This window comes from Dermacentor andersoni, chromosome 10 (genome assembly GCF_023375885.2).
Source record: "Dermacentor andersoni chromosome 10, qqDerAnde1_hic_scaffold, whole genome shotgun sequence".
Lineage (NCBI taxonomy): Eukaryota > Metazoa > Arthropoda > Arachnida > Ixodida > Ixodidae > Dermacentor > Dermacentor andersoni.
This window is the reverse complement of record NC_092823.1, coordinates 1,960,181-1,980,821: the sequence shown is the minus strand read 5'-3', so window position 1 is coordinate 1,980,821 and position 20,641 is coordinate 1,960,181. Positions and strand designations below refer to the sequence as shown.

Here is a 20,641-nt window from a genome sequence, read left to right as displayed (position 1 = left end):
ATCGGGAAAAGATGGGTCCTTGAGAGATGCGTACTGAATTACTGTAGCGTCGTGTCGCCGCGCCTGCATGCGGACTTCAAAGGAGCGGCCCTTCAAGAAACCTTTGATGAAGTTAAATGGGCGGCCAGTTAGCCCTGTCGCGCGGGCAGCGTCTATCGCAGCTTTATGCGTCACGGTGTCAAATCCTTTCTTTAAGTCAACTGCCACCAAGAGACCGAGTTCTACATCCTGGTTGCGTCGAGGAAGGTGCCTAGTCTTGCGCAGATGGTGCAACCTGTCGTGCGTGCAGAGGCTTTGGCAGAATCCCGCCTGAAGCATATGAAGCTATCCCGTTGTCTTCAGGTGGTAGGTGATGCGAGCGGAAACCCTGCGCTCCGACAGTTTGCACAAGACGGAGGTGAGTAAGATGGGGCGCATGTGGGTGAAGCGGTCCGGTGTCTTTCCAGGCTTAGGAATAGAAACCGCCACCGAATGTCTTCAGCCGTCGGGCACTACTCCCGTGGTCCAGACGTCGTTGATCAGCAGCAGATCATCCAGATTGTTATCATCTTGATTCAAAAGCGCTGACCATGTTTTGTCGTCTCCACCTCGTCTATTCCGAGCATTGGCAGTATGTAGGACCGCAAGCAATTCTGTTTTGCTAAAGGAGGAATTTATGCCCTTTTCGTGGAGCACTGGGTCCACTTCGTACAAAACAGGCACTGGGGCTTCTGCCGGTTGTGGAAAAAAATTATGTGCGGCCTTATCCTGAAACTCGAGTGGTGTTAACCGGGTGGCTAACATGATGTCTTCTATTTTTCGTTGGCGCTTGCCTTCGCTTCTGCTGCTTTTGATGACACGAAAGGTGCACCAAATTTTCGACAACGCCGTGCGTTCGTTGAAAGAATCGTAGTGCTGTTCCCGACGGTGCCGATGGTGTTTGCGATGGTGTCTGCCTTCGCGCGTCATTAGTGAGCCGGCGAATTCATAGCAAGTCTTTGTCGCAAAGGCCGTTGGCGTAGTCGCTGGTTTCAAGCCGGGTCCTGCAGTCCCACAACTCGAGTGGATGGGTGAAGGAACATCGATGTTCACTTCAAAATCTCCTGTAGCTGCGCGGCTGGCCCGCTGCGAGCGTGCCATCAAAGGCAGTGACTGCTCATAGTTGGCTATGTATTCTCAGAAGGCTGCCCAATCAATGGCCCAGATTTGCCATCTGGATTTTCGGCTGGCGGCATTATAAAGGTCTATCCGGATCAAGTGCTGGTCGCTACCTATAGTCTCTCGGTGACATTGCCATTCCCGCACAAGTCCTGCTGGCGTATAGGTCAGGTCAGTGTTGCGCTGCCGCGGGTGTAGCGCATGACGAGTTGGTTAGTTAACATCCTTCTGCAAAAGTAACCCGGCTCACTCCGCTGGGCCTACCAATGCGGTGTCTCGAATATTGTCGTAGCCCCACTCCGTATGGAGTGCATTAAAGTATCTCCGATAAGCAGGCGCTCTCTTGGGTAACGATTGGATAGCTCGGCTATCCAGTGGAATTTCCCAGAGCGGAGCCTACACTGTAAACACAAATGAGGCCATATGGGCGTTTTAACAGTTGATACGCCATTTTTTCCCCCTAGCTTAAAATGAGTACTCCCACGAGAAGAAGTAAAATAAGCTAGAACCATTATTGTACCCCCGACCCCATTTGATGGGGCATTGCGGTTGTAAAATGGGGGTTTTCAAGGAATAACGGTGGCGTAGGGGAAATTGAGACGAGCCAAACAGAGAAAAGAATAACTCAGCCATGACCAACAAGGCAGTCAGCCGCAGCGACAATTTCAGTAGGATTATTTCTGCAGTCAGATTCGAAATATCCCGCGCAATGTGTGTCGGCGCTGTTTTTCTGTTCGGAGTAGCCGCGCCTTGGTGCTGCAGAGGACGCCGAAGTCGGAACTACGCGCGGAGGAACACCAGCCTTCGGAGCGCGCGCGCGTGCGTTGAAAGCTGCGATCGAGCAGCCATTTGCCAGCGACGGCACATTCTTCTACCGTGGTTGATGTTTCTCACTGCTTTGAACCCCCAAGACTCCACGGTAAGTGACTTTGAACGATTATTACATGTTCTATGAGTGTGCATGTGTTCTAAGTGAGGAGACGCGCTGATATGACTTATTGAAGGTCTCGGTACAACATGGCGCGACAGTTGGCCGTCCAGAACCATTTTGCACGATCACTGTGTTTCTTCGAGCTTTGTCGTAATCGAATCGACTTGAGTGCTCAGAGTCAAGCGAGTGTACTTAAAAATTAGGATTTTATATAATGAGGGACTTTGCCGCGTCTTTAATTGGGCGGATGTGAGCATTCGACATGATCCCCGAAGCGCAAGCCACTACCATAATAGTTACGTGCAGTGCGAGGTGAGCTAAGCTTCGCCGCCTAACCGCGGCCTGAAAATGTGGCGGCTCGTTAAGGGTTTACTGCGGTGCGCGTGTGTGAGTGTTTGTACAGCGATCATTTGAGCGAGAACCGGCGGCGCTTCTTTGTGCGCGGTATCTGCTAGCTGGCGCGTACGTGGCGCCAATCCCCTAGCTCGTGCGATTGTGTGCAGTAGGTCGCCCACTTAGCGCGCATTGTGCAGATTTGCCAGTACGCTCCTTTCTATCGTCTGTGTCTCTTCGCACCCACGTCGTTGATTGTGCAGGCAGTGCGCGACTGCGGCACGTAGCATGTAGAGCCTGCGCCCGTCGACTTTGATCTACGGGCGTGAAATGTCGGCGGCGCGTTTGTGGTATTAAAAGCGTGTGGTGAGCTTCCAACGGCACAACGGGTGAACGCCGCATGAGCTGCCGGTCAGAGTATAAGAACCTCTTTATTGTTAGCGTACTGCTTGGCGGTAACAGGTGTCCTGCTTGGGTTCAGATTACTGGATACGCCGTCACTTGAACCTCGGCGGCCGGAGCAGGTGAGTACCAGTGGCGACGGCACCTCGGCGGGCAGAAAACTGTGCCCGTGCCGTGACGAGATATATCAATTTACGCGATAGCATTGCCGGTGGTAGGTCATACGGGCGCGTCGCTCCATGCATGTGTTTTTTGTTGAGGCCGCCACTACGCCTGCGGTGCACTTACTGCGCTATATTTATATAGTCGATGCTTGTGCAGTGTTGTTATTCAACAGCTGGCGCTGTGCTCTGTATACCTGAACTTGTTTAATGTTTAATTACTTTGCTGCTGTGCCACTGCGTATTGGGTACAGATATTTAGTATTGAATTCTAGGTGCCAAATTCACACAAAGAAGTTGCGCTTTTCAACTCAGGATCATATCACACATCACAGCGTCAGCCTATATTGCACGAGTATTAATAACAAAATTTCTGTTGCTGGTGAAAAAAAAAAGGCAGACCGATCAACCTGTAACCTGTATCTGTGAGAAAAATGTGCTTCAAGTCCGCCATTGTCTATAAAAAAAGGTACTACCTTGGTATTCAATGTCAGTAACACTCATAAGTTATGCATCCTTTTGTGTGAAATAATTTGTCTTAGAAGCCATTCATTGTAAGGGATCAGTAAACATCTCATAGCTTAAGTAGTGCATATGTGCATGAGTTGGGCAAAGGTATTGGTTTGTAAAGAGCAAAGCCATTGAGATATAAAATATTGGCAAGCTTAGTTTAATAATAAGCTGACGAATATACGAAACCTAATGTAGCAGCAGATGTTCTCCAAGATAAGCTTGTGACCAGCTTTTTTGTGTTCTGTGTGATCATTGTAGTGTCAAATTTTTCATTTTTATTTCAGGACTGCGGCTGCGGTCGTTTCATTGCCAACTGTGAGGATGAAGCAGCTTCATGGCCGGAGATCGGGTGCCTCCCATCAGTTTCCCTTTTCAGCAATAGAGGCCTTGGTATGCTCTTACGTAGAGTTTGCTTTTTTACCCTGTATGTTTTGAGCGCAATGGCTAGTTTAGCGGCATTACTTAGAGTGATTGGTGTGACACCTGTTCCATAGGAGGTATGCAGTTTATCTCACGTAACTTTAGCAAACTTTTAAAAATATGAATATGCCACCTAGCTGCACAGAACCTATGTAATGTTGTTTCCTGTCTCTTGGAAATACTTGGATTTGCTGCATTTTGCCTAATTACCTAATTACTCTTAATCAATTAATTAACTTCTCAAATGTAATTAGATAAAAAGTCTTAATTATAAAATTGTAGAGCAACGTGAAAATTTCCCAGTACAGCTATCTGTGGCTCAATATGTGCTACATAATGTGTTTTTAGAGCATGAAAGAAGCCTGAGAATCTCGCAAAGTGCCTTGAGTATGTTTCTGTGTGACAGCGCCTGTGTTGTGTTCTTCCTTCAGTCCTCGTCTCTTGCGCTGTACTAACAGTCAACCTCGAGTGGCCATTCCCGTGGCAGTCTTGCATGTATTGAGTGCTTGCCCTGTATAGGCATGTGTGTTTCCAGTAAGAAAAAAAATACTGAAGGAGCCCAACGTGATGTATTTCAGGACAAGTGTATGGTGTAAATTACTATGTGACAATAAAATAAACTGAAACAAGACTTCACAGTAGAGGTATGCAGGTGTGTGCATCAGCATAATGACGAAAACCTCATGCAAGTTTAGAAAAATATTCATTAAGTTACTTTCTGTCATTATTCTCTGTCACATTATTATTGCAAAAATGTGCTCTCTAGTATTGCACGATTAAAAATACAGTTCAAATACATCATTTGCTGGAACCTTGACATTCATAGCAACATAGAGAGGAATGGTTAAAAATTTGCTTTGCTTCTCTGACCTTCATTTTAGGTCCTTCTCATGTTTGCTAAGCTTCTTAAACTATCATAGACCCCTTCCAGGGTTTACAGGCAGCTTGAGCACATTGTGCCAGATTGTGGAGAAGCTGCAGAGGTCGCAGTGTGTATAGTGATGTCCGGTAAATGCAAGTTTATTGCAAGATGCATTATGCTCAGTACCAATTATATTAAGTTATAATTTTAGCAAAAATCTGTTTTCCAGATATATATCAATGTGTCTCCAAAGAACTGCACTTTTTAAAAGAGTTGCTCATTCTCTGTCTACTGTTCGGTGTTAAATGCATGTATGTTGGACAGCATAGTACTTGGCCTTCAGCTGAAGGTAGTAGTGTAGGTAGTAGGTAGTAGTGTAGCAGTAGAGTGGTAGCAGTAGTAGCTTTATGCATGTGCATAAAGCTGCAGTAAGCCAAATGTGAAAAGATAAGGGCTAATGCGATACAGCCACGTAGCAAAATTTACACAAGCAAACTGTTTGATGCAATCCCTAGGGAAGTAAGCAAAAATACAAGAATGTGCTTATATGATAAACAGTACCTATGTTTCAGGCGCATGGCCTTCTACCGCCATATTCCATAACAGTTCATTATTTAACACTTTAAAACTACTTGCCCTGTTTATGTCTAACTGCTCTAAATTCGAAAATTTTCATTGATTGCACTATGAAGGTTTTGGCCGTGGCTTAAGTTACTGCCAGAATTAAATTTATAGTTGTGGCCGTCCTATGTGTGATAACAAAAAGCCATTTTGGAACCAGGTGACTGTTATGCAGTATGCCAAGTGTGCATATTAGAACAGCCACTTATATTTTCATTGTAACCATGTATAAAGTATGTATGTACACATCTCGAAGCCATAGACTGTGTACTCTTAATTGGAGGTGTTATTGTGTGGAGTAGGTTTTTTTGTAAGCATTGTCTAGAATTTGCACTACATTAAGGTGTAGTGAAGCCAAGCGAAAAATATTGACAAAATGGCTAAAGTACATTCTTAAGAGTATTAAGTGCACTTAGATGACTTTACAGCATGTAGTAAAACAAGAATGGGAACTGAAGTGCTTAATTTTTGTTCATTATTACCATATGGCACCAACATGCAATGAAGACAAAAGAGGAAGAGAAGTGAAGTGCACTAAAGGGCGACTCGCTCCTGATGGGAGCTGCATTCACATCTACATGATGCATGCAATCTCGGAGTTATAGCAGCAGCTAACCACCTGTTCACTTTGTTGCACATTTGTATTGTTTATGTACTAAGTCTGGCCCTGGAAGTGTTAAGCAGTGCCACTTGTGGCATTGGTGCTGCATGCAAGACATCCTTCTAACCACAGGTGTTATGTATTATGTAAACCTAAGTTCTTTTAAATTCATGTAACCCACAAAAGTTCCATTTGAAAGGATGTGCCATAGTATTTGCCACCATTGCCATGAGTAGCATTGGCTGAGAGTCACAGGGCGAGACGTTAACCTTGCTCAGCTATTATGCAAAACTATTTTACATACAAATGTGGTAATTAGTATACATGCCGAAAGCCTCACAGAATAAAATTTTTTACTCGCATCTTACAACGATTGTTATTTTGCTTCAACTCAGGAGGCCTTTCTACCTGCGTTGCATCCTGTGGCTGGACCACTCCAACGATCTCGGCGGAATCGTTACACAGGTGTGTTCTTTTGTGATTCTCAGTACTGATATTTTCTAGTTTACGTTCAATGTAAATGCACAGATCAAATGAAAAACAGGTTAAAAGATGAGCTCACAGGCACTGTATCCAAATGTTTGTTAGGAAGGAAAATCTTTTTTACAAGTTGTCGTTATAGCAACACAACAGAGTGTGCACATCACACCACCAGTACCTAGCAAGCAACAGCATTATACCGTAGAAGAAGCCAAAACATCAGGCGAAAACCTGTACTAAACTAGAAACTGTATTAAGACCTTTTCGAGGCTTAAACTATTTCTTGGGTTACTCTGTCTAATTGCTTGAACTGAACTGACGTGTCCTGCAAAACAGTTTGCGTTCGCATTTGATACAATCTGCAGCAAAATATGAACAAAGGGCTGCAATACTCTAAGGGCCTACTATTGAAGTTGCAACCAGTCTTCCCAGTGTACTGCAGCCTCAGGAACATGAAATGTGGTACACTGTACCACATGCACACACAACAAATTTTAATCCATGGGCATCTGTACACTGTGCTTGTGCAGGACTGCGCAACTGGCTGTTTCTTCGTGACTGAAACAGCTACGTACATCAAGACTGTATTGGGAAGCCACCATTTTTTTCAGTCAGTGTAACAGTCCATAAACATACGGATTTCCATGAGCATTTTGTCTGCCACACTTTTCTTTGTCATTTTTTGTGCACTCCAGCTTTTATGGCTGCAAGACACTTCAGGCTGGCTGAAGAGACAGTGGTAGCCTAGTAGGTGGCCTCACAAAGTTGTTATTTTGATTTTTAAGAGCCGACTTGCTTTGGACAATGCTGAATAACACATCAAAAGGCACGGGATTATTGACCAGGGTAGAATGACTTTGAAAGAAGTTTAAGGCTTCTTTTTAACTCTGATCTGTCTGCTGAGACCAAATCATGTCAGCTTTTAATGAAGCAATGTTCACGTTGGAAAGCTGCAAGGCTGTGTGGGTACTCCATCATTGCTTCATATAGCTGAAGTTGCTGTGACATCAAGGCAGAAGCAAATGACATGGCAAAGGAAAGGTTGGTCGACAAAGGACTCATTGGCAATTATGTAGGTTCAAGGGCTATTGCACTGAGTAAGAAAATGTGTTCCTGATACAGCGTGAACAGTGTTAATGCTGAAGAACAAACTGGCACCATCTCCCCAGTCCTACACAAGCACGTGCATAGAAAGGGATGCCTGTTGGCCTTGAGGGCCACCACTGGAGGGATCACCTGCTATCGCTATGACATAGAATGTGACATCAGATGACTATGACTATAGTTCACACCTTTGCTGCAGCTCGCTGGCTGGGCAATTGAAGCCTTGATTGTAAGGATGAAAAGTTTCAATCACAAGGTGGCAATTTAGTTGCCAACTCTTACAGCATGGTTCACTACTCAGTGCTGCAGTGCTGGACGTATTTGACCAAGCCTGGTGCGAGTTCTCATGAGTACCCATGTTCAAGCTGCCGCTAGATACTTAGTTGATGAAGTCACTGAAAATGAAATTTGGTCATCGAAAGAGTCATGAAAACGATGCACACAAGGCTTGTAGCGTGCTCACTTGGTATGACCTCAGTCAAGACACCCGGTGTAGAGATGCTGGCAAAAGTGCAGCAGAAGTGTGGATTGAGGAGACAAAAATATAAGCTGTTCAAGTTCCACATATAACAAACTGATAATAAATCGCCGTTCAGCAAGAACTCCGGCAAAAGGGGCAAGCCGCACTCCCCACAGCGAATGCTATAAAAACAGTACTGTTATTGCAGCAAAATTGCCTATAGCTCTTTTGATAGCTTGATAGCTGGTAGCTGGTAGCTACTTGATGGTAGCACTTGATAGCTGGTATCACACAATGTTTTCTATTCCACGGAAATATTCCAGCACGTGGGGGCCACAATTCTCCTAGAGGCCAATACAGACACAGGTTGCCAGCAAGCATGGACTGAAGATTTTTCCGTTTGCATTGATGTAGTCTACCACATTTTGTTTTCTTGGGTGCACAGTCACACTGGGGTAACAATTTTCTTCCTGAATATTCATCGCAGGGAGCACTGCAGCCAGCTAAAGCGAGTTTTTTGTTCACACCTTGCCACAGATGCGACAAGATGTAGACTTGACCCATTTTTCTAGGCACATTTGTTGGGTTCAAGAAAGAACACAGAGTAGCTTAAGAACTTTATTCCTTCTAGATTGAAGGCGTGGGGCCAGGTATTAACCATTGTTTTAAGAATTTTACCAAACCGGGAAAGATTCTTTCTTGAAAGTCTTCTCATATCAGCTTGATACAGTCCCTGGCTTAGTATGGGTGCATGTGCTGTGGCTTTGTTTTAGTCTGTTTAAAAGGTCGTTTTTCTTTTGAGTGTTCCAGTCGCAAAGAAATCACAAATATATTTTGATTTCAGGAACCCTTGTGACATTACACAATTCCTTTACATGTTGCAACCAAGCTTATTTTTTAAACACATGCCTTTCTTTCAGCATGAAAAAAACATCTTAGATGAAACAAGGCAAAAATGGCTGCTTATGCATTTGTACGATATTCCAACTGAGAGGGGTGAAAAGTAATAAAATGTTCTACTTTCATAATTTTTCTACCATGTGTACAACATTTCTTAATAGGCATGAAGCAAATTCACTTTTATCACTAGCCTATTACAGAAACAAAAAATGACAAACTGAGCTTTTAAGGGGGCCCTCAGAAGGGCCCAGTCCGTGCGTCTTCTTTTCTAGCGCCATGGCTGTGAGCGCAGCTGAGCACATCTGCAGCCTGCACACCCTGTTCTAGAGGTGATCTGCTGCGTGTGGAAAGACTAGACGTGCTGATATGGCGTGGTATTATGTGCACAGTCTTCCCACGTGTTTAGTACACGGGGTTGCATAATCTGTAGTTTCAGAGATGCATTGAAGTTTGAGACAGACAAAGCATTCGCCTCCACCGGCCAGCACTTTTCATGATAGTGTCGTTCCACTGTGTGTGGCAGTATCAAAGAGGACAGGGTGGATGCGAAAGCAAGGCTGGGTTTGCTTCATGCTACCTATGTGAAGGTATCGTTAACACACCGTGAAACCGTATCTTTGGTCGCTGACTCTCAAATTCAAAATTTTTTTCTCATTCAGATTTGTGTTTTCTGACTGCGGCCCTTTCCGTGGGAAAACAATCCATTTGCAAATGTACTTATTTGACTAAACGGTCGAATCTGAGTACAACAAACCAAATGGCTGATTTTAGTGCATTCGTTATGTTGGGGTTCCTTTGTATATGACTCCAGAAAAAGCCGACCATTGTCTGCTCACACTCCGCCGTGCCCGCCCATATAGGAATAAAGTTAATTTTGGTTGGCCACGATGCTTATCGGTGTAGTAGCTGTCGTGTGTCCACCCATACACATTTTGTTGGCTTCCCGAAAACCTCAAAGAACAGCTGTATTTTGCTTATGTGCATTCACTAATCAAATAAGTACATGTTTGCTAGAATCCCCATAATATTGAGTCAGCTGGTCTGCTTGAAAATGTTCAAAATATGGCAGTTAGATTTGTAATAGGAAGTCATACTAAAAGGCTTTGTATTACTGAGAGTAAGGGTAAGCTGCAATGGCAGGATTTAAAAGACTGGGAAATCTCTTCAGTTAAAATTATTTCAAGCATATACTGTTCCAAACATGTAGAGATAGAGAAATTCATATCAGGCTATCATCATACCTCACAAGAAAGAGATTACACTAAAAAGGTTTATTAATTTCCTTTTACTTATAGGTTTTTCAGCCTGCAATTGTTTGCATAGTTTTCAAAGATAATTCCCTCCCTTCTTTGTGTGCTTCATTTGAATGTAAGTTACATTACATAGAATGTATACCCCCCCTGCAATGCCAGTACAGGCGAAGCAGGCACTAAATGAATAACCACGAAAGGATTTTGGAGCGAGCAAAAATGGCATGTGCAATAGATATGCGTAGATGTCCTGTTGGTGTTGCTGTCAAACAAGAAATTGGGATATCGAGGAACTGAGCAAAGTAACTACATGTGTGCTTGCCAAACTATAGCTGTCATTTACACCTTGATTGTGACTTAGCTACCAAAAGAAGTTTTTTTGTCTTGTTCTTTTTCTGTTAAAATGTACTTTTTTCTTTGTCTACTTTCATTTGGGTTTTTGTAGCTATATTGTGCACATGTGACCAATAGTGCCGTGTGGAAGTTAGTGGTTGTTGGTATTCCTCACTGCCTGTCGTTTGTTCAATGTGTGTACTAAAGTCAATAGAGCACCAACCAGTATAAACCAGTGTGTTGAATTTGTTTTCTTGTTTTAGTACAAATGACCTGACTGGTTATGTGCCCAAATAAACAATTAGATTATGAAAACAAAGTTCATCAGAACATGTCATGCATTTTACATATAATTACCCTATTTCAACTGCAGAACCCACATATTAAGGCATGTAGATTTGAGTAGAAGAAGTCTTTTTGCAATCCTTAGTTCTGAATAGGTGAGAGCAGTGCTAAGGGCACAAAGTGAGTCCACATAGATAAATGGCATGGTGCACTGTGCACTGACTAATAATTGATGTGTTTTTGCAACAGACAAGCAAATAAATATCCAGTAATGCCTTGTCAATGGCACGAAAGCACATAAAGAGGCAGGGGGTGGTCAGATACAAATGTGCCATGGTTTCAGGTTTGTTAACAAGCATACCACTTTTCTGTAACTTCTGAGAACAGGTGCTGCGCTGACACATTACTCTTTTTTTTTCTTGTTGTTATTTTGTGGGATTTGATTAGTTTCTGGGTTAATGGTTGCTGCTTTCGCTAACAAGTGGCACTTGTGAAATTTGGGGTGTCATCTGCACTGATTACAGTGTATGTACTCTTATGGTCCCATTATAGTGGTGCTTAATCGTGAAGGCTCTCATTCAAATATAAGCTTGTCTGGTCTACATATGCTTTCCTTCATGCCAAAGGAATAAGATATACTATGTTTGTGTAAGAAGGAAAGAAACTGAGACTGGTGTCTATTATTGCACACAAATCTATGCTTGGTTGCGTTAACATTTTTGCATAATTTAAACAACTTATTTAGTGCATTTCTGTAACATTCACACTCTTTCTTATCCACTTAGGTGTAAGGAATAAAGGCAAAAAAGTAAAGCATTGCAGTGGATTTAACTTAATGCTCTTGATTCTTGTTAACTTCTTGATAGCTTTTCTATTTGGAAGAGCATATTTACAAAAGCATGTTTTGACCAAATAGGCTGCTGTTTGGGAGGCTTTGCAAGCACCACTATAACGTGACAAAAGCAGTGTGTGGCCATTTGGTTATATAAATTCTGGTGTAATGACACCACAAAAAGTAAACAAAGATATGTACGCACATGACACAAGCACCGGATCTCACTTCAAGCTTTAAAATAAGGAAACAGGCAATATTTAATAACAGGTGGAGACATGATGTGATGATATCTGTTAAAAGAAATTCTTTATGCAGTGCAACTAATGGATCACTGATACATTCGTCATTCTTTTTAAATGTTGCAAGCCACAACTACCTTGCATGTTGTCAGGTCATAATACCTGGCTACAACGCAAGTTTTGTGGAACACAAGACCGCAGTCACATTCTTTGCAGTATTCAACATTGTGTGATGGAGGATTGTTTCACACGGATGACTCATACTCACTCAATTTCCCTGATTTCGCATTAATAGAGCATCCCATCTGTCCAATGTAGGCACGGCCTTATGATGGCAGCAGACTACACAACGCTTGCGGCCTAGCTCACTAGATGCATATTGTGCTTCAACCACAACCAACCTTTTCCTTTTTTTGGCTTCTGCCTTTTATTACAGCACAAAACTCTCCTAACAAGGGCCTGAGAAAACAATGATTTGCGCAACTAAATTAGGCATGAATATGGAATATAATGAATGAGATGAAGTAAAAAAGTGGTTGCAGTTGTTTCGTATGCATTTGTAATTTTCATGGGTAATTGTGTAGCTGGTCTCTACGGGCAAAAATTTTTTTTCTGTATGAAACATGTGATGAGAGATTTGCTCTGATGAGAAAAAAAGACAAGCCAGGAAAACAAATTAATTTGTTGCGTGCAGCACAATTTGCAGGCGGTGCACTGTGCAACGGAGGTTATGTACAGTCAGCCATTCCCATCCAGTCATGCTTGCATTGCATACACACATTGTATTAATTTGAGATTGCGGCTAATGAAGTTTGTGTGGAATAACTCTCATTCGCACATAGTGATGCACTGCAAAATAAATTGGTTCGTTCCTGTGTTCATCGAAACTCGTAGCCTAAATTATGAGCAGATGTACATAAGATAATTAAGCTTTGGCAGATTAGCACGAAAAGGACAAATGCATCAGTCATTCGCAGTTACATTGCACAAAGAATTTGTTTTTGAATTAATGACATCACTTCCTGTCACTATGTGTTGTATATGATGTCCGTTTTCTTGTTAAAGCGAGACTTGAGGTTAGGCACTTGTGTCCTGCATGTCTTTGTCTTCGTTTGCTTCGGTGGTGCCATTACACCAGAATAAGTCCATGACAGGAGCTGCCAGTCTATGCATTGGGCTCAGTAGGCCTGGCGGCCTGAATGTGACGAGTGCGAAGTAGCAGTAAGAACTTCAGAAGGGTAGAATTTTGTGTCGGTGGTGCATATTACAGTATGGTGAAGCGCTATAGATGGAACAGTGTGAGGCGAGACAGATGGGAAAGTGCTACAGACAACTGTGAATGTTTACTGGAAAGTTTCGCTGCAGTGGGACAATGCATGCGTTATCCTGGTGCAGCAAAATTTGCCAATGTTCATAGTTGTCAGTAGCACTTGCCCATCTACATTACACTTCACCGTACACTAGTAGTAGTAACAACAGCAATCAACTGACCCGAGCAATAATGAAAGCCCACAGAATTGCCAAATTGTAGGAGAAATGTTTCAGTGTAACACATGTTTTGTTAACTGACAAGCAAATGTCATGCATGTCTGCGAACCGATGATCAGATGCATTTTTCATGCACATACATTATTTTGTACAACTGCTTCCTGCTTTGGTTTTTTATGGCTTTTAGGAAGCATTCCAAAGTACTTAACTGTTTGTCTGTTCTAAAATTGAATCTGTTCTCAGCCAGCAGTATGTGGCATTACTGCATAAGCCCTTACTTCGTCAGTGTTCCCAACTAAATATGAATAACCAAATAACCATGTTTTTAAATTTTCAGATTATGAAGAAAATACTCCTAATATGTATTTCATTAGAAAAATTTTCTCAATTTTAGGAAGAAGTTTGGCTGGCCCCAAGCCTGGTGCAAAATGAAGAAATGGCACTCCACATCAATTCATGTTTACTTGTCGTCATAACCAGTCTGTTAGCTTAATTTTTGGTTCTTCCTATTGAATTCTCAAGAAAGGTACCAACTCTGTCATTCATTGAAAACAAATTTTTGCACTTGGGGATGCAGCCATGCACAAAGCCTTTGAGCTTATTAATATCTTTATTTTTTAAAGAAAGTGCAGCTCCTGCGTGGAGCAATAGGTTGAATAAGACGAGGGTAAATGAAAAGATGGCTAAATTAGTCATCAACAGTTGTCCAACAAAGGAAGTCTCAAGCTGGAGGCAACATCTTTGCAAGAGAACCAAATGGCTCCAGCCTGAGACATTCGTTGTTCAACCTGGCAAGTCTCCTTTTCTAAATATTTCCTCTAGCCTGAGACCTATATCCATTCCACTACCCTTGACCAACAATACACCTATACATTTGGTAACCCATGGAAAGGTAGCAAATGCACATTCAAGGAAAGGGAATGTAGTGTGCACCCTGGAAGGTAGCATGAACAGTATTTTATTTACTTAATGAAATGCAGATTTGCTATCCAATTACTTTATTTTGATCCCCGTTTTATAATTGGACAGCATGGTTCCTCAGAGAGAATAATAATTCGAAGCTCACACAATTTTGCTCCTTTATGTCCGTTAAATCTGTCCTGGTTGCTACACTATCAGCCCTGTCTGCAATTGCATAGCAGTGTTTTGAGCATGCATCCAAATTCAAAAGAATAGTTAGGCTTCTACCTCAGAATGTTTGCTACTGTGTTGCAGCTCGAATTCTATGTCTAGGTGGTCACTGTGATGCCATGTGCTTTTTAAATAAGACCAATATGCTATTTGAAGGGCAATTAAATGCAATCTCAAATGACCTCAGCTCGGGGAATGACACAATTGGAGGTCAATGTGATAAGGAGGATTTGATTTCTGAAAACAAGGCACTTAAACGGAAGAAAGCACGACTAATTTCGTCTAAAGATGCTGCTATTGGATATGATCAGGGAAGGTACTTGTTCGTGGCTGCATTTGCAACATGTTACATTGCTGGCTTTATATATTGCACTGGGTACAGTGAAATGTTGCTGCTTGCACAATATTCAACTAAACATGGTAGCCATGCTAATGTGTCCATGCAGAACACAACTCATCCACTATTATGGACTACAGTGGAATCTCAATAAACGAAAATCGCTTCGAAACTGCCGCTTAAATAGGACACCATCCTGATAATTGGTTGGCTCTCTGCAATGTCCCTCAGTAAATATAATGCCTGGTAAATGGAACCAATTTCCCTGGCACCTTGAGGCTCCATTTAAAGAGCAGCCAGTGTAAAAATATAGGGGGGATCGTGTTTCGAACTTTCGTAAGTGTAGTCTTAAACAAAACCGCATTTCAGTGGGAGCGAAATGCAAAAGCACCCGTGTACTTAGGTGCATGTTAAAGAACCCTAGGTTGTCCAAATTAATTCGGGGTTACTCGCTATGGCATGTGTCATAATCAGAAGGTGGGCTCTGGTTCGTAAACTGGTTCGTAAAATACAATAATTTTTAATAGCTTGCTCAGAAATCCAGCACTAAATTATGTAGCTCGTTTGTGATGAGTCCCAATTTCTTAATTTAGTACTTTGACATTTATCATATTTGTGTGCTAGTCCATGCAAAATACCACTGATCGGCCTCATTATACCAGCCACTGTTAATTAGGAATGGCTTAGTCAAGCAACTTAAACTTACAGCACAAACACCTAAGACGAACCACAAAAGGAAGATACGACACACACTGGTGCTAACAACTTCTTTATTTCTTTGTCGTCGATGCAATATAAACCCTAGGCCACACTACCGCGCAGGCACTCAGATTACATTACAGAGATCTGCCGAAATTATCACATACGCAAGCGTAGGAAGTCAAATTCAGATGGATGCAGGGACAAAGATATCTTACTAATGCAATTATCGCCCTGCCTTTCTTGTGGTAGGCCTCTAAGGCAAGCCGCACATGCTCATTCTTGCTTTTGCCAAGAATCGACGTCCCATCAAGTTGTGCCTCACAATTGTTGCAAGAGTTTATATGCGCACCAAGGTGCGCTCCTCTATCTACATTTTTGTTTACTTGTTGCGCATGTTCCCTGAGTCGCTCATTGACGCAATGCCCTATCTAGTCAAGCTATGTCTTACCACATGAGAGTGAATGGTATAAACCACGCCGACCGCGCACAACACGTATGAAGCATCATGCCGAATTTGGCATCCTCCTCTGCCCTCTCCGCAGGTGCGGGAGCATAGCTTTAAAAGCTTGTTCGGTGCAGGAAACGCCAAAGGAACACTATGCCTGCAAGCAATTTTCTTGAGTTGATAGATGACCTTATGTGTTTAAGGGACCGTGCAGGGAACATGCACAAAAAGTAAACAAAAATGTAGATAGAAGAGTGCACATTGTTGCGCATATAAACTCTTGCAAAAATTGTGAGGCACGACTTGATGGGACGTCGATTCTTGGCAAAAGCATGAATGAGCTTGCGCGGCTTGCCTTAGAGGCCTACCACATAAAAAGGCAAAATGATAATTGCATCAGTGACATAGCTTTGTCCCTGCACCCATATGAATTTGAGTTCCTACGTTTGCATATGTGATAATTTGGGAGATCTCTGTAATGTAATGTGTGCGCCTGTGCAGTTGTGTGGCCTAGGGCATATATATGCATCGACGATGAAGAAATAAAGAAGTTGTCAGTTAGCGCCAGCGTCTGTCGTATCTGCCTTTTGCGGTTCGTCTTAGGTGTTTGCGCTGTAAGTTTTAAGTTCAGAATTATGTACCGACTAGGCCAAATGAAGTTTTACTCTTAGTCAAGCAGTTCAAACACATGGCTCTGTAGTTACAGTTCAGTATGAAAGGAGATAAGATTTCTTAGCATTTCTTTCATTTACTAATTTCATTGTGTTAGGACATGTAGAATAGTAGCAACTGGCATGCTTACAATGTACAGTGCTCTTTTTTAAAATCCAGACAATTGTTTTACTGGGGCAGAAATGTGCTTTATTTTGGGCCCGGAAGTGAACATATTATATTTCTTACATTTGGTGTAAAATAAATTTTCTTCACTGTCAGTGTGTCTTGTGCATTTTTCCTTTCAGCAAGTAGCAACTGCTCTCGAAGGCGTTTGCTGGCCTCGGAGGCACTGCCGATAAGCTAGGATGACTGTATAAACGCTTTGCAAAGAGGGGCTCTGTGATCAGCGAAAGGGAAAAAAATGAAGATGTGCGGTGACGGGTTCATTCGCCATTGGACCACGTGTGCGCGTGACTTGGTCGATTCAGCGGTGGCCCTGTGCCGTCGATTGGACCACGTGTGGCGAGCCCGCGGCGAAATGCTTCGTGGCGGTACGCCGCGCCTATGCAGCAGCAGACGGAACACCGCAGGCCAAGGTGTCGGAGGCCGGCGTTCGCTCCGAGCAGGTGCGACGCCTGCTCGGGTGGCAGCTCACGGACGGCCGAGTTCCCTTGAGCCTTGATCGCCGGCGTTCGACATTTCGGCCTGCGGTGTTCCGTCTGGTACTGCGTAAGCGCGTGACCCGCGCCACCATGCATTTCGCTACGAGCTTGCCGCACCTAAACTAAAATGCCTTTAATTCCTTCACAATACTCCCATTGTACCTCCCTGTCAAATAGAGGGGGGGGGGGGGGGGGGTGAAGTGGGCGTATTACGGTACCCCCGTTGTGTGCCCAATTAATGCCCACGTCAATGGGAGTTTTATCGTACGCCCTTTCAATGGGAGCAAAAAGATATACAAAAGGGAATGCGCTAGAGGACAAGCAAAAAACGCCCATCTGGGTGTTTTCTTGTTTACAGTGTGCACGTATCGGACCGCAGGTACATGGAGACGGTGATGAACCTAGAGCGACTGTCCAGCTTGTATCGAACGGCCCCGACTTTGTGGTTCGTTGTGCAGTAGATGGACGTGCCAATTCGTACCTGTGGCACTGAGTTGTGCACAAACAGTGCAGCTTGTGCCTCCACATATATGGAGCCTGTTTTGCAGCTACCATCGTGTAGGATACTCCGTTGGAAGTAGCCAGTACTGTAGCTTCGTATGTTCGCAGACTGGCCTCGCATTTCCTGCAGCAGAAGGACTTGTGGGTAGCACGTCTGTGAGAAACGGAAGTTCATCTCCGGTGCAGACGTCCCGAGTCCACGACAGTTCCATTGGACAACTGCCGGGGACTCGGGGGGAGGGGAGCTGGACTGTCAGACGATGTGGGAGGGTCGTTGCTTGTGAAAGCCATGGTGGCGATACCAGGTTTACGGTCAAACGCATACTCCCGAGAGAGCTGTCGTCGTGCGTTGTTGCTGGGGCGTGCGAGCTGCGTTTACCGCTTCATTTGACATCTTAATCATGGATTTCATGTCTAAAGTCTCTAGGCCCTGTTCCGGCTCCTACTCTTTCAATTTATGTGAAAGCGGCGTCTTGCACGTTTGCCCCTGCCGTTGGTTCGATACCTAATGGTTGGACTATCCCTGCATGTGTCGTTTAGGTTCGCCATGCGCTTGCGCATGCTTGTCTTGACATTCACCTTTGTTTGTAGTGGTTGTGTGTCTTTCTTTGTCGGCCTGAATTCGCTCGTTTTCCACCTCGTACGCATTTCTCGCTCTAGCTCACTGTTTCATGGCCGCTTTGATCCGGCCTATTTCTGCTTGCAGTTTCGCTAGCTGTGACGATTCCTCGTCTACAGCGGTTTCTGCAAGTATATCAATAGACCGCTCTTGATTCTCTGCCAACCGCGTTTCACCATCTAATAAGTGTTATGGCTCAGCGCAGGATGCGCCTGCATGTATCGGAAGGTTTTGCAATGTTATGTTATCCATGGTCCGGCGCAACGTTGGCGCTGTCTTCCGGGTTCCTGATTGGATCATGGCTTTTCGGGGACGTTCGGAGCATGAATGTACCCAGCACCTCCACCAGATGTCACGTAGTACTGACAGTGAATAAAACAACGGTAGATTTGTGAATGACGAAACTTCTATTGGGCGAACTTGTGCCCACAAAAGCAAGTTACACTCAAAGCAAAGCGCAAGCGGCGAACAGGGTCGGCTATCGCCGAAAATCTGATCTGCGGGGCAAGCGCATCGGCTTTTATACATGAGCCACCGAATTTTCCAGAATAATCGCTCATACGTATCCGCACCCGGTTATGGCGAACCACATGTTCCCCGAGGCCAGGAGCGATAGATGTAATCTTTGTGGGGCGAGAGGGACCCTCGACCACATAATATGGGAATGTCCGTACTCTCCCGGGGGAACGCACAAAATAGGTAGTAGAGACACCTGGGAGACCCTGCTGCGCAGCTCGGACTCTGAGCTCCAGATCCGGCTCGTCCAACTGGCTGAAGAGGCTGCTGAGACCTAAGACCTCCCAGCCTGCATCTGAGGCGGCGGCACTTGCCCCCTGACCTGCGTGTCGGAGGTTGGGTAGATCACCTTATCCGTTGGACATTAAAGTTTATTCTATCTATCTATCTATCTATCTATCTGTCTATCTGTCTGTCTGTCTGTCTGTCTGTCTGTCTGTCTGTCTGTCTGTCTGTCTGTCTGTCTGTCTGTCTGTCTGTCTGTCTGTCTGTCTGTCTGTCTGTCTGTCTGTCTGTCTGTCTGTCTGTCTGTCTGTCTGTCTGTCTGTCTGTCTGTCTGTCTGTCTGTCTGTCTGTCTGTCTGTCTGTCTGTCTGTCTGTCTGTCTGTCTGTCTGTCTGTCTGTCTGTCTGTCTGTCTGTCTGTCTGTCTGTCTGTCTGTCTGTCTGTCTGTCTGTCTGTCTGTCTGTCTGTCTGTCTGTCTGTCTGTCTGTCTGTCTGTCTGTCTGTCTGTCTGTCTGTCTGTCTGTCTGTCTGTCTGTCTGTCTGTCTGTCTGTCTGTCTGTCTGTCTGTCTGTCTGTCTGTCTGTCTGTCTGTCTGTCTGTCTGTCTGTCTGTCTGTCTGTCTGTCTGTCTGTCTGTCTGTCTGTCTGTCTGTCTGTCTGTCTGTCTGTCTGTCTGTCTGTCTGTCTGTCTGTCTGTCTGTCTGTCTGTCTGTCTGTCTGTCTGTCTGTCTGTCTGTCTGTCTGTCTGTCTGTCTGTCTGTCTGTCTGTCTGTCTGTCTGTCTGTCTGTCTGTCTGTCTGTCTGTCTGTCTGTCTGTCTGTCTGGTGCCCGCGTGTCTTCCAGAAAGTACTACACAATTCGCGTCGCGCATACATGCAATCAGATTACGCAAGGTTTGATGACAACAGACAGACGATAGAACCATCGGTAACATTCGTGAAAAAGCCCGCCGTGGTTGCTCAGTGGCTATGGTATTAGGCTGCTGAGCACAAGATCGCGGGATCGAATCCCGGCCGCGGCAGCCGCCTTTCGATGGAGGCGAAATGCGAAAACACCCTTGGGGGTACTCAGATTTAGGTGCACGTTAAAGAACCCCAGGTGGCCAAAATTCCCGGAGTCCTCCACTACGGCGTGCCTAATAATCAGAAAGTGGTTTTGGCACGTAAAACCCCATAATTTTATTTAACATTCGAGAAACGTCCGATATATGCACGCGCGTCCTGCGCCGAGGAAAAGCATTTGTTAGACGGTGAAACGCGGTGACGTGATGAAAGATGTAACAAGTACACGTGTGAAGTCGACGAGAGGGATCGCGAAAGGACTGCGTTCAACACGCCGGAGCGCCTCTATGAGTTCAAGGTTCAAGTCATTGGTACTGTGCTCGGCGCCTGCAACGTCCCAGTGCGTGATGTCCACGTTGTTAGCAGGATTGAAGTGGCAGACGTGTCTTGTTTACTTGGTTGACGTTGTCGTCTTCGCGGAAAATTTCTGCGATC

The 20,641-nt window shown here is 44.2% G+C and overlaps 1 protein-coding gene and 1 long non-coding RNA gene across 2 annotated transcripts in view; one reads left to right on the top strand and one right to left on the bottom strand.

Moving 5' to 3' along the window:
* The window catches only part of LOC126519618 (uncharacterized), a 172,463-nt gene that overhangs the window by 91,628 nt on the left and 60,194 nt on the right, over positions 1-20,641 (bottom strand). The gene's annotated exons all lie outside the window — the stretch shown is intronic.
* Positions 1,604-6,574, top strand: LOC126519621 (uncharacterized). The gene is made up of 3 exons (XR_011890362.1): positions 1,604-2,056; positions 3,762-3,867; positions 6,377-6,574. It is a non-coding gene; the product is annotated as an uncharacterized lncRNA (long non-coding RNA).